Below are 13,794 nucleotides of genomic sequence, written 5' to 3'. Positions count from 1 at the left end.
TATATATATATTTTATATAAATTATAACGGTAATATTATACATATTGTATTTCATGTGGTGTTTTTTATTTAATCATAACATAAACGGATTATTTTAAGAAATGATGAACGAAAAGTTATTCAATTTTGGATATGAAATATCAGATTATGCATTCTATGTACCGTCTGTTTCCATGCATCTGAATGTTTAAAAGTGACCTTTTAATCCTCCGCACGTTTCAACGTATTATCATAAGAAAAATAAAAGGTTTGCTTTTATTTTTCCTAAAGTAAGTAAATTTACTTAAATCAAAATTTCACAAAAATACTTTTGTAAAAGAATCTTACTTTATATAATATAACACGTAATACTTGATTATTAGAAGATGTTTGCTTTAGTGAAGTGTTCCAGAAGATTAAAACTTTGAGAATATGACATTTCCACATGCACAGTACCTTAATAGTTTCGCTAAACTAATTATAAGACTTAATATTACTTAAAATTAGTTATGAGACAGTTTGGTTAAGATTAAGATTCGTTACAACTTGAAATTAACTTTTCGGGAACAAATATGTTCCCTCAAATTAAAATCCTGTTCTAAAAATCAATTCTTTTTGAAATGTTTAAAACGGATAAAGTTTCAACCACTTGTGTGTCTCAGGCTTTTGTACGTGTGTACAAAAATAAAAATCAATACTAAAATAAGCAAATAAATTTCAACGTCGAGAGTGCCTGGATTGCGTACGTAAATCTCATGAAATATAGGATACACAACATATACGGTGATACTAAAAGAAGTCGATAAACTTTGTAAGCATATTCTTTTATCGGAATTTTAGAATTGATTTTTTTTCTTTAATAAGAAATTGTACGAATGTCATTTTTCTATACAAGGTATTAACTGTTAAAATGAAATATCTTCGCGAGGATATGTCTGAATAGAAATCTTTTTAAAGAATTACTTGAAATTAAATTTAAGAGTAAGAGGCTTGTTGTATTTATTTTTATTTTAAAAACTCACAAACTTTTTCGCAAACTTTTTCATCGCCGATTGTACAAGATTGTGCAAGATTGTCAGTATCTTCGCCAAGGAAAATTCGGATTGCGAATTAGATAAACAATGCGTCAAGAAACTCTAGTTTCTCGAGAGTTGCCGTGGTTTTCCGAATTTGTCGACATATAAAAAGAGATAGACACTTACAAATAGAAATTTCGTCGACAAGTTGAAATCTCGCGGAATTGTATCGAAGAGTTTGCAAACTCGAATTCGAGCGCGATGTATTGACACATCCTGGACCATGTTCTTCCTTTTTCTTTTCTGCCTGATGGATTCGGAGGGGTCGCGTGGATGGAAATAGCTCGCCGCGTGTACGAAAATTCCCATTCAGTGTCCCATTTATTCCCCATTCCTTCTACTTGCTGCTTTCATTCTATCTCCCGCAAAAGCGAGGAGATTTAAGAATACGAAGAACGATAAACTTTTGCGGAGAGGCGAAAGCGCTGATCTTAAAAAATTGAGTAAACTGAGAATTCGCAATCGTCAACTCACATTTATGCGTTGTAAGAAACTTTCAAAATTCGATTCGAAGAATCGAGGCCCTAAGCTAAATGTTTGCGCAGATAAAAATGCCAACGGTCAAATATTTGAAGGATAAAAGTTTTGCTGCGAGTCATATGCATTTGAGAAGTCTTGCAACTCTTGTAAGAAAAACTTCTTAAAGAAGCTAAAATTTTGAAGTATTATAATGTTTACTTTATTAATATTTATTTTTAATTAATTGGCCGTTATTTTCTTCAATGACTGAAAGTGAAAGAAATTCGTGTAAAAAATAGGATAGTAATATTTAAAACATTATAACGAGAAATTAATTTATTGGAATTCAGGAAAAAAGTGAAATGGAAGGAATAAAAATTGTCAGGAGGATAAAAATTGTTGGAGGAATTTTTTTTTGAAAGTAGATTTATTAGAAAGTAGCGCGATAGATATGGATACACGAAAATCTGCAGGCGAATTTAACTTTATAGACTTGTAGCGAGTGCTATTAAAGCGGTATCGCGTTTCTGTTGCATCACGTTCCATCACTTTTGAGTGCTTAATATGGCCGCCATCGCGCCATTAAGCATATCGATGCGGCCTTTGCGCTGCTGCAAATTTCGATTAATGGATGGCTTCGCCGATGCATAATAACAAACGATTCGCTATTCACGCGAGAGGTAGCTTAGTGATATTGACAACGGGGATTTATGTCCACCATGATTAATCTATTACTGAATCGTGAAAAGTGGATCCTCGATTTCCCAGCATTGTGGGAATTCTTCCTTCACTTGGAATTATAATGACGACAGCCAATTTAATTAAGAAAAAAATGAGGAATAAAAACTTTTAGATCACATAAATTTGAAATATTGAAAGAAAGATCTCTCTTGTAAAAGAAAGATTTGAAAACTGATTTAACTTTTTTCAAGTGTTTAGCAGTAAAGTATCGAGAATTCTTCGTAAGAATAAAAGTAGCAAAGATACAGGATTCTTTCTTATTTCAAAAGTGACAATAAAAAGAACGTGATTTTTGAATTATTATTTTGAACGTGTTAAGTAAATACTAATTGTAATCTTCCCTTTCAATTTATTAACGTTATTGAACTAATTTTATTTTAATAAATTTTATTTAATAAACAATCGTCGAAATCATCACAACTCAAAAAGGTTTTTAGTTTTTAAGGAAATATTTTCAAAATGACATTTGTTATTAAGAATATATTCTTTTTGCCAATTATTATAATTAATCAATAATTTTTTATCAAATGAAAAATCGTTTTTCCTCTTTTATAGGAATTAGGTAATTTTTTAAATCACTTTTAAAATAAGGAAGGGATATACTTGAATATATTGAAAGTTGCATTTAATGTTAAATGAAAAATAAAATTGCCTCTAGCTTGTTAAAAGATAACGTGTCATATCAACATCAGAAGGAAATACTTTTTCAAAATATCGAAATCTTCAAGGGGACTTTGAGTCACTCAGTCAGATTAATCACTGACACTGAAGAAAGGCGACAATCACGTCGGTCAGTAACGCGACGACGTCGATATCGAATCATTAATAATCCTTTTCCTTTAATGGCATCCTTCGGCAATCTTTCTTACACAAAAGAACGAGGCTGATCCATAATGAACTGTTTCACGACGCGACATAATTTATGGACTTTGCTTTCTCGATTCTACGTAACTTGCGGCAAAATTGGATCCTTCGACTTTCTATTTACACATAGATCTTTCCAGGAAATTGATCTCAATCTGACTTAATTTATTTTCTTTCATGTAAAACCGACCGATTTAATAACTGTAATTCATGTTTCGAGATTTTCATCATTTCACGTACGTAACTTGTAACTTCTTGATTCCGAGAACAGATAATATTTGCGTGTAGAAGCTAGAAGAGTTTTTATTTTTAATCCACTTCCAATAAATTGTGTACATCTATATACAATTTGTAATAATGAACTTAAATGTAAGAAATTAAGAAAAGAAAATTCAAAATTCGAATTTGCGATCATATTTTCTTATTATTGTAATTTTTTTATTATCGTTACACTGAGAAAAAATATATAAAATTTTAATGAATAATTTATTTGAATAAAAATACTAGCTGTACATTTATTAAATGTAAACATACTTATTTGGTAGAGCCAATAAATAATTTGATCATTTTTTAATATTAATTTACCGCAAATAAATATTAAGTTAAGATTATTCAAATAAATATTTATTAAAATTTAATTTTTTCGGCGTAGAGTAGAGGAGACCGGGATCCGTTCATTATAGAAGTAAATAAATAGAATAATCGAGGCTACATTAAAAACAAAAAAATGTAAAAACGTGTCTAAACACGCAGCAGCGACTGCCGCTAAGTCTGCTGTAACATCTTGTTGCAAACACATCTATGATAGAAGTTGCCACAATTTTAAGAAAATCCTACGCCTAAGTAAATAATATTTTTATTTTTAAAGTTTTTGTTTTACAATCGTATATGATTATCTGAGATTTGATTTCTACTTAGATAGTAAGTGTAGTTCTTACTTAATAAAGTCCAACAGATTTTTTTGTTTATGTGTCTTTGTTATCGTATATTGTTAAAGTTTTTAACAAATGAACGTATGGGGATAGATTAACACATCACAGTATGATTTCAGTGACGACTCTTATAGTATTTATTCAAAATTTTATTCCTTCAAAGAGATTTTCCGCAGTAAACGTTATGAGTTTAGTTCCCTCATGTCCAATCTCTCGAAAAGTAGACTCATTCGACATGTTTTTGCACAAAACGAACAAATTTTGCAAAAAGGATCATTATTTCTGCGAAGCGAATGTGTTTAAAATATATTTTTATAAAAGTTTTACTAATAACGTAGCCAAAGATGTAGCTTAAAATACATTAATCTTTATTTTAATCTTAGTCGAATTACCCCAATTACCCCGGGGCTAGTTGAATCGGATGGAATGTATTAGAAAAATGCATTTTTTTTCATATTAGTTATCAGTTTCCCCTTATTATTAAAATATTATTAGTCAAATGTAGTAACTGGTATAGAATTCATTTTTTCGATAAGTCTCTTAATTTCGTCTACAAAAATTCGAAACTGAAAAATGAGTCCATTAGCCCCGGTCTCCCCTACTTGCGACTATCAGAATATGTGTAGCGCCTTAAGACTGAAACTTCCAGATACTTATATGCAACCGATCCGGAGTGGCACTTAACTGCCACTCCGATACTCTCTTCTAAGAAAACGTTAAAACGGCAATTGTCGTGGAAACTGGCCACGTTTATCGCAGACAGACTGTTGGCTCTGGTCCCAGTGATGCTGCAACCGCGGAACAAACACGGTGTAATGCGACGTAATCCCGCGTACGCGGAAACGCGTACGGTGGTGCATTATTGCGACAGTAAACGGAGAAACGAGTGAGCAGGGATTAACGATCGGTTGCACGTACACATACACACACACACACACACACACACACGCGCGCGCGCGCTTGTGTGTGAAACTGGATGACATATAGTTCGCATCGGCGACGCGAGCTGTAAGCTATAAGTCGGCCAGAAGTAGCGGAGTAGTAAATGGGGATTGCATGCCATTTGTCGATGGGGGGGTGGTACCGTCGCCATGGCATTATTCACGCGAGTTTCTCGCCCTTTCTCTTTCTCTCTTCGATAAATACTGGTTGAAGTGAGATATATAATCTCGGTTTCGACACCATTAACATGGAATTGAGCCTTGTGATTACGCCTGTGTTATTTGCACTCTCCCTCCTGACGTGAACGTGATTTTAACGTATTGTTACACGACATTCTCGAATCTTTCAGATTTCTACTGGGAGGACTATGAAGAAATTGTTATTGCTATGCACGTGAAACTGCGATGCTTCCGCGTATAAAGTGCAACACGTAAAAACTACATTTCTCAAATTGTCGTGCAAACTTCCGTCTGTACAATCTAAGAGCGATGATCACGAATGGTTTTACCGTTCAGTCATTTTTCTTTTCACTTCGCGGAAAAAGAGTCTCGTCAGAAGACTGCGACATGCTTGTTGAATATCGACGGACAGAGAGTATGTGAAAGATATTTTAAAGTTATTTATTTGAAAATCGATGTGCATGTACAAACTGTACAACTTTTATGAAAATATTGAATATCTATTGAAACCAGATAGCACACGAACATTCTGTAAATATTTTATAAATATTCATTAAAAATCTTATATTAATGTATTAAAAATACTGTATTATATATTCATGATATGTTCATACACAGTACAGATATATTTGAATGGCACCACTTATGAATGTCCTTTTTATTATGAATATGAATATCTAAATGGAATATTCTGTGTATATTTATAAAATATTCGATTTAAATATTTAAAAATTAAAAACAATTATATTTTATATATAAAAAATATTTATAAAATAATTTTTTTTTGCTCTCTCTGGAAATTAGAATCTGATACGCGGCAGAATGTAGGTATCTTGTTTTATAATTTTCATCTTGCTCGTTCGAATTATTCGAAATCATCGAATTTTGTTCGGGAAACGAGAAAAAGGTCTTAAATTTATTGCCTGGAAATTATTTGTGGCCATCGGTGTAACTATCGTGTTTTCCCACATTTACATAATTCATAATTGAATTTGCGATTTTACAATGGCTCTGTCAAAAACACTGTTGAATTAATGCCGATTATCAATGTAACATGATGCAAAACGTGGCTTATATTGGCTTAATTATGAATCGATCGTTCTCGTGAATCGGAATGTGAGAATCTCTGGAAAAGCGTTTTAGTAGTCGGGATAATGAGCTCTCTCTCTCTCTCTCTCTCTCTCTCTCTCTCTCTCTCTCTCGATAGGTTAGGTTATCGAGGATTCGTAGGGAAGCAAGTTTCCGTTATCGGCTGCGGAATCCGGGACTCGAGAAGGAGATTGTAGGTGTTCAGTATCCGAGGCGATAAGCTACCCTACAAACTATGTGTTGCAGCAGCACAGGAGAGCATCCTTGAATCCTCTCCCTATTTTTTTCATTTATCAGAATGTCGGAAGTTAAAGTTTGCAAGGCGTTCGAGAATCTAAAATAGTTAATTAATCCACGGCCCTTATACGTCAGAATTCGTGGGATGTGGCTATTACAGGCATTCACGCGCGTGACGAGATAAGCAATTATAATGCAGATAATTATCGTAATCAGCATTCTCTAATGTTCTTTTTGCCCTCGTGATTCTTGCATTTATCTTGCGAAAAAGTTTTCGCAGCAAGAGCGAAGAAGCATTAAAAATTCGCAAAATTAAACTCTTAATTGCCTATTTACATCGCTTAAACTTCTTCCTCATTATTTCACTAAAACTTTTTCCTTATTATTGTTTGAGCATGATTTAAGAACGGATTCTTCACTTTTACGAGAAATAACTGATAATTGCAAGATTACACGGTACATTATACTATTATTTTGTAAAGGAAAACAGAAATGTTTCATTAATTATTCCTTTTCCATAGAATTTTTTTTTCAGTTACCTCTCACCTTTTCCAACAGTCGTGGTTATAAAAATTGCATTTTATACACACACGTCGAACAAAATAGATGCAATTTACAATAACCATGAAAAGACCACGAAATTGAATTCTATTCGGATACAGGAAATACTCGGAAATTCGAGTACACTATTAAAATTGAAACTACTCTAGTTTATCGTACACCATCGTGCCTCAAAGAGTGAAAATTCGCACCGGATATGCAAAATAGAGTGAGTCAGTGAGAGGTCCGGGCATAGTAAATTGGCACTATCGATCTGCCATAGCGCGAAGTACAAGTGGATAAGCCAAGATATCTCGAGTGGCAGCATGTACACACACACACACACACACACACACACACCGGATGATTCGCAATGATCCAACCTATCACGTTCACGCCTCGCGTCGACAAAAGCTGTCGCGACAAAATGCGAGTCGATAGGTCCTGCGTTTCAAATTCTCTCACTTTCCCTCTCCCCCTCTCTCTCTCTCTCTCTCTCTCTCTCTCTCTCTCCATCTCTCTTTCTTTCTCTTTAATTCTCTCAATCTTTCTCAAGAGTTTGCGCAAATATTTTGTTCCGTATTTATTCGCGCGAGATCGATCGTGTATTGTTTCGTTTTCGTATACAATACAACACTTTTTTTCTTTCATTTTTTTACATCATTATCAAATGCATCAATTCAGATTTCAAAAAATTGCAAGAAATATACTTTTTGAATTAAATGCTCACAATTTGAAAGAAAATATTAATAATGAGACAATTAAGGAACTTCAATTATCAATTACTGTTATTAGATTTTTGCAGTTTTGGAAATTTTAAGTATTTCATTCTAAAAGCATGTAAGAAATTTATCCGGGCTTATCGTGAATTTTACATGTTTTATTGCTCCCTATTTGTGTATTTGATGTGCAACATATTTCGAATCATGATTTTTTAGTGTGACCAATTTTTTTTACATACTGAACTTTTTCAGTCAGAGAGATTTTTCGATGTGATATCCTCCACGTGGGAAGTTTATTAAAAAGATTCTATCTGCTTGCTATTGCAGACATAATCTTTTTTTATATGACCTTTCATTTTGACATGTTTTTAGAATAGAAAAAGCTTGCAATATTTTACACAGACTTTTATTCTTTAAAAAGTTACTCTCGTTTAATATTTAATGGAGACTCTAATCATTTCTTTAATCCATATAAATTTTTACAAGAGACGCATGCCTTTACACAGATCTAATGAAAGTAATGACATTTTAGGTTCTATTTAGGAAAGATTGAAATTTACAATCTTTTTAAATTTTAAATATATTTTTAATAATTTTTACTTAACTTTTATTTAATTAAAATTTATTTTTAATTTTGCTAAATGTTTAGAAAAGAATACAAAAAGATATCATCAGGATATTTATTAAATATACAAGGAATAGAATTGACATTTTATGTCATTGTGTTTACAAGTTTAGATATTAAAAATTGATTATAGAAAAATTAATTAATTAATTTTCTTAATTCGCCGTTGATGGAGAGTCAACAGATAATCAGTGTGTCATGATAATCATATATATATATGCAAGTCCGACATGTTGGAATTCAGGATTATCACCATAGGCTATCCACAAGAACCGCTTCCTAATTAAACGTCCATTATTGATCAGTCGAGATCCAACTGACGCGATACATTTATCAATTTTCATATTATATATCAAATAGATATATCAAACTCATTATATATCGCAATAACATTTTCACATCATCTTTTGTAGAATAATGTATAGAATAATTTACTTATTGGAATAGTAAAGTACTGTTAAAATCAGACAATGCTCGAGTAATCAGACATTGTGGAAGATCTTTAAGTAGTAAGAACTTAACTTGATCAGACACGTCTCTTTCGAAATAATGAAAGACCGCGAGTGAGATATTCCTAGACATTGTTTCTTCTTTGCGTTATTATTTTTTTGAATATATTATCTGAAACAAATATTATAAAAATGTTATAATAATTTATATGCACCTATAAATTTTATAAGTTTTTGTAATGTAATAATTAAGAGCAATTAATATAAACTAGTGAGAACAGTAAACAAAAACGTTGCAATGGCTGTGCATTATGTTAATATATGCGTATTTCGGATATGTATTCACGATTTCACTAAAAGAAAGTAAATACAGCTTCTACAGTAAATGAAGAGCTTTCAATTAATTGCGAATGATCGACACATAATTACATTAATGAGGTATTAATAAGTGTTTCGTGTAATTAATTATGCGAATTATCGATTATCAATCTTTAACATTAGTTTACTGGCAAAAAGTCGAGAATTTCAATAATCAGTAATCTATTTTTTGTCGATTAGCTTAAATATAACTAGTTAATTGAAGCGTGCGCTCTCTCTTTCTCTCTCTCTCTCTCTCTCTCTCTCTCTCTCTCTCTCTCTTTTCGAGCAGAAAAGTGGTCCTTCAGCCTATGGCTGATATTCGCTGTATAATATATTAGCAGTGTATTAACCGTGTAATGATGTGCCGATGTGTCTCGCTAAATTATATTAAAGCTTCTCTTCGTGCATAATAAAATTAAGGACACGTTCCGGTCCCATTTCGTTTGTTAGTTCAGGCGACTGAATCTTGACGAGGTACTGTCGACAGGACACTTACAATTAACCGTATTTCCATGCGTGTCCTACAGTCCTAGGAACAGTTTAGCCACAGTATACATTCGCTAGGATCAAATCTTGTCACCGGAAATCAATTCTCGTCTCTTGTCCCCGTCGAATTCCTCCTCTCGTTGACATAATGAAATCAATTAATCAATTTATTCTTCAATCTTTGACCATTATTATTTATTTGTTGAAGAATGGGAATTAGAAAGAATTTATTAAATTTTTATTTATGCTAAATGATTAGCATAAATTGGATATTTCTTAAAATCTTGATATTTTTAATTAAAAAAATTTTTAATTATCTATTCTGTTTATACTTACATAACATAAATGTTTTATTTATATTTAAATGTAAATTTTATTTATTTAATATTTTATTTAATTATATATTATTTAATAATAGGACGATTAAATTTTGGGATTCTTTTAGTCTCAGATTTAAGTCTCTCAAGTGTGTAGAATCTGAATCTTAAAAATTAAAATATTGAATCTATAAATCTTAGAATAATTGACTTTTGTGACGTAGAGATTTCAAAATCTTTCTTCTCTCTTCATCTCCTGTGTTCCTCAGGGACAAATGATACATCTTGAAGTTGATGCGCTAGCTATACTTAATCGGTCGATCTATCCTAAAGTTTCTCGGCGAGTGAATAATTATACCTGATGAATATTCCATTTGATCCGTCTTCGTCCTTCGTTCTTCCCTCTGTTCATTAAGAAGCATCATCCTGAAATCTATTTCCTTGCTAATGAATCCTTGGTTTCGCGAATTTTTCACTCTTCAAATTTTCATAATTCTCTAGAAGTTACCTCATCGCAATTTTGGGAATGTATTAATTATAGAATATTTTGCTCCTTTTAATTGATCGCTTTAAATTTACATTCTATGAATTTTTTATTCCCTTAACTCTTTTCTTGTACACCGAAGAAAACTAAAGAATAAATATTTATTTAGAATATTTTTTTCTCAGTCTAAAGAATGTAAAATGTATCTTGATAATTTATTTCTTCAGGAACGATCTGAAAATAGAAGATCGATATTTCTAATGTAACCAATACAATTCAGCAGAAATTACAAGCAATAGTAGAAACACCGATGTCGTGATTGACCGGTACAAGACACGAATCCGTTTCTCTCCGGGGTGAAATTAAAGCGGCGAATCCCGTGAGTGCGTGTTATTTCTGAGCATCGATCCTCTGTTTCCCTGTTGATTCCTCCCATGCACGCCCGCCGTCTTTCCTTTGTGGGTCGCTACGCCACTCTATATTTGACCCCACTTCGGCTAAATTAAGTTGTTGTTTAACGCAGCCGCAAGTCGTGTCGAGAAATGACGATCTACGATTAAAGATTTTAGACTTTAATTCAGATTGTTCAATTAAACTTTGGAAAATTTTGTTATACATTTATTTTTTTGTTAAATTTTATTATTTATTATCTTTAATATTTAATATTATTACTATATTGTCAACGTCGTGTGTCAAATAAATAAATAGCATTTTTCTATTAGCAAGCATTAACGGAGATGACGAATGTAATAGGAATAATAATCATTATTTACACAATTATCAATCGCAGATTTATGAGACATTATTATTAATTATAAGAGAAGTTATTATTTGGCTTTCAAAATATGTCAATATTTGTTCCATAAATCAAATTCAAAATTTTCAAGAGATTTATATTAAATTAGCATGCTTCCATTCGGATATTCGATATCGCAGTGACATACAGCAAAAGTAAATTAATGAAAATTGATAGAAAATTATCGACAACCAGACAATGGAAATAATGCTCGTATTTTCTATTTTTTTTATTAATTCCTTGCAGTTTCTTTCTGCTTTAAAACTGTATCAGGTTTCCGCACAAGTGACTAGAATTGGAAATTTATACCTTCGTATAAAAACGTATAAAAACTAATGTTATACTGTACATAAAACAGTTCATTAAACAGGTTAATATTTATATAATTTAACATACAATACAATTTTATAGTTTTCAATAATAGAAAACAACAATAAAACTTATGCTTACCAAGTTCGAAACACACGTATAACAAAACATTTGAAAAAATGATGCTTCCTGGACCTTTGAAATCTTATATCCTTTAATTTAATTGCTTGGTTAAGAGTTAAAAGATATTCTTAATACTTGTTCCACTGTTCCAACGAACTTCATGCAATGAATTTTCTTTCGATTTGAACACGAAGGTCTCAATATGCTACCGTTACCAGCTGCACTCGTCCTGTTGTGATGCAAGTATCAAGTAAGCAAGTACTAGCTTGCCACCGAGTGATCCATTATGCATAAGCGCGCTCGTTTTGGCCAACAAAGAGCCTTGAGCTTCTCAGGAGCGATTCGTAAAAGCGAGCCACCTATCACGCGAGAAGACCGATGTGAGCCTGCAGTAATGTCGGCGATAAATAGCGCGGTTTATGCGCCCTTACGCCAATTCCGCCCGCATCCGCCTCCACAAATCGCTCGAAATAGCGAGTGTTGTTCTACGAATAGCATCGCTTAGATAGATTTTCCTTTCCGGCTCGATTCTTCCCTCTTGACAGCTGACGTTTCACTTGGCGTCCGTAGATTTTTAACTTCTTTGTTTCGGATATAACTAGCAACCCTTATTCGAGTTTCGCCCTTTTACGCGAGGTGGAAACCTACCTTATATATATATATATATATATATGAGTAGATTTTCCCCGGAATTCTGTTTCCGCTGATTCTTTCGCCAGGCAGGCGATATTTCATTTAGAGTATCAGTGAGAAACTTTTAACCCTTCCGTTATAGATTTTCCCGATATGAACGTAATAACATTGGCGATAAAATAGCGTGGTTTACGCTGGTTTACGTGCGCTTGTGACATTTTCACGCCGCCCGTTTTCTGCCTCCGCCTGAAAACTGTTCGAAAGAGGTAGGTGACATTTCATTCCAAATCTCGTGTAGGAAAATGTTTTAATCTTTTTATTTGAATTTCCGTGTAAATATGGGCATTATCGGCAATAAATATCGGCGCCCTCATGTGAGTTTACGAAAATTCATCTACCCTCGCTTCAAATTGCTTCGAAATAGTTGCTCGTTGTCCAGGTCATTATTACTTTCGTGGACAAGTAATGTATTTTGTTTGAAAGGTTATGGAATTTAATCTTTGTTTTCCACGATTGTACAAATATAGAAATATCGATGGCGATTTCCTCTCTCTTTTCCTTCAAATCGCTTGGAATAGACGTACAACATTTTATTCGGAATGTTAGGAAAGTTTAATTCTTTCGTTCCGGCTCCTCTAAATGTGGACACGGTAATGTCGGCAGTAAAATAGTGCCCTTATGTGGATTCCATGCCTTTCTCGCCTCGAATTACTTGAAATAGTCTGTAAATAACATTCTTTACTCTTTGAGATTTTCATTACCGACGATTATTCTTGTTTTGGACAGTTAACATTTTATTCGGGATGCTGGAAAATTTTTCGTCCTTTTATTTCAGATTCGCCAAATATATGGATACCTACGGTAATCTACTGGTGATAAATGTGCGACTCACATCCTCCCTTAAATTGCGAAATAGGATGCGAGAACGCGTTTTATTCGAAACATTAGAAAATTATTAATGTTCGTCAATTTATTTATTCTTGACATTTTATAAATTATAATATTAACAAATATCAAGATAATTAAATATTACATATATATATATATGTGTGTGTGTGTGTGTGTGTGTGTGTGTGTGTGTGTGTGTGTGTAACATGTGAAATGTTATTTTTAACATCTTGTATAAATTATAACATTATTAACGACATTAAGCATAAAATATGGCAATAAATGTTATATGCAAAATACTAAATATTACTAAATATTCTACTATAAATTTAAATATTACTAAATATTTTACGTACACTGGTTATTGCGATTAATATTATTACATGCCTCGGTGGTCGAATTGGGAGGATGTCCGTACGGAATATTGAAGATCCGGATTCGAATCCCGGATGAGATAATATTTTTCGTAGTAAATTATTTACAGTTTTCGAGATACTTATTAACAAATTATTAACAACTATCTAAAATGCTTATTTTAAGATTGAAAGTTCATTAATAACACAT

General features: G+C 32.5%; 1 protein-coding gene across 1 annotated transcript in view; it reads right to left on the bottom strand.

Annotated features, from left to right (window-relative positions):
• The window catches only part of LOC108691752 (5-hydroxytryptamine receptor 2A), a 36,730-nt gene that overhangs the window by 21,789 nt on the left and 1,147 nt on the right, over positions 1-13,794 (bottom strand). The gene's annotated exons all lie outside the window — the stretch shown is intronic.

Source organism: Atta colombica, unplaced genomic scaffold (assembly GCF_001594045.1).
Source record: "Atta colombica isolate Treedump-2 unplaced genomic scaffold, Acol1.0 scaffold51, whole genome shotgun sequence".
In the NCBI taxonomy this organism is placed as follows: Eukaryota; Metazoa; Arthropoda; class Insecta; order Hymenoptera; family Formicidae; genus Atta; species Atta colombica.
Note: the sequence above shows the minus strand (reverse complement) of the source record. Positions and strands in the feature narration are given on the sequence as shown.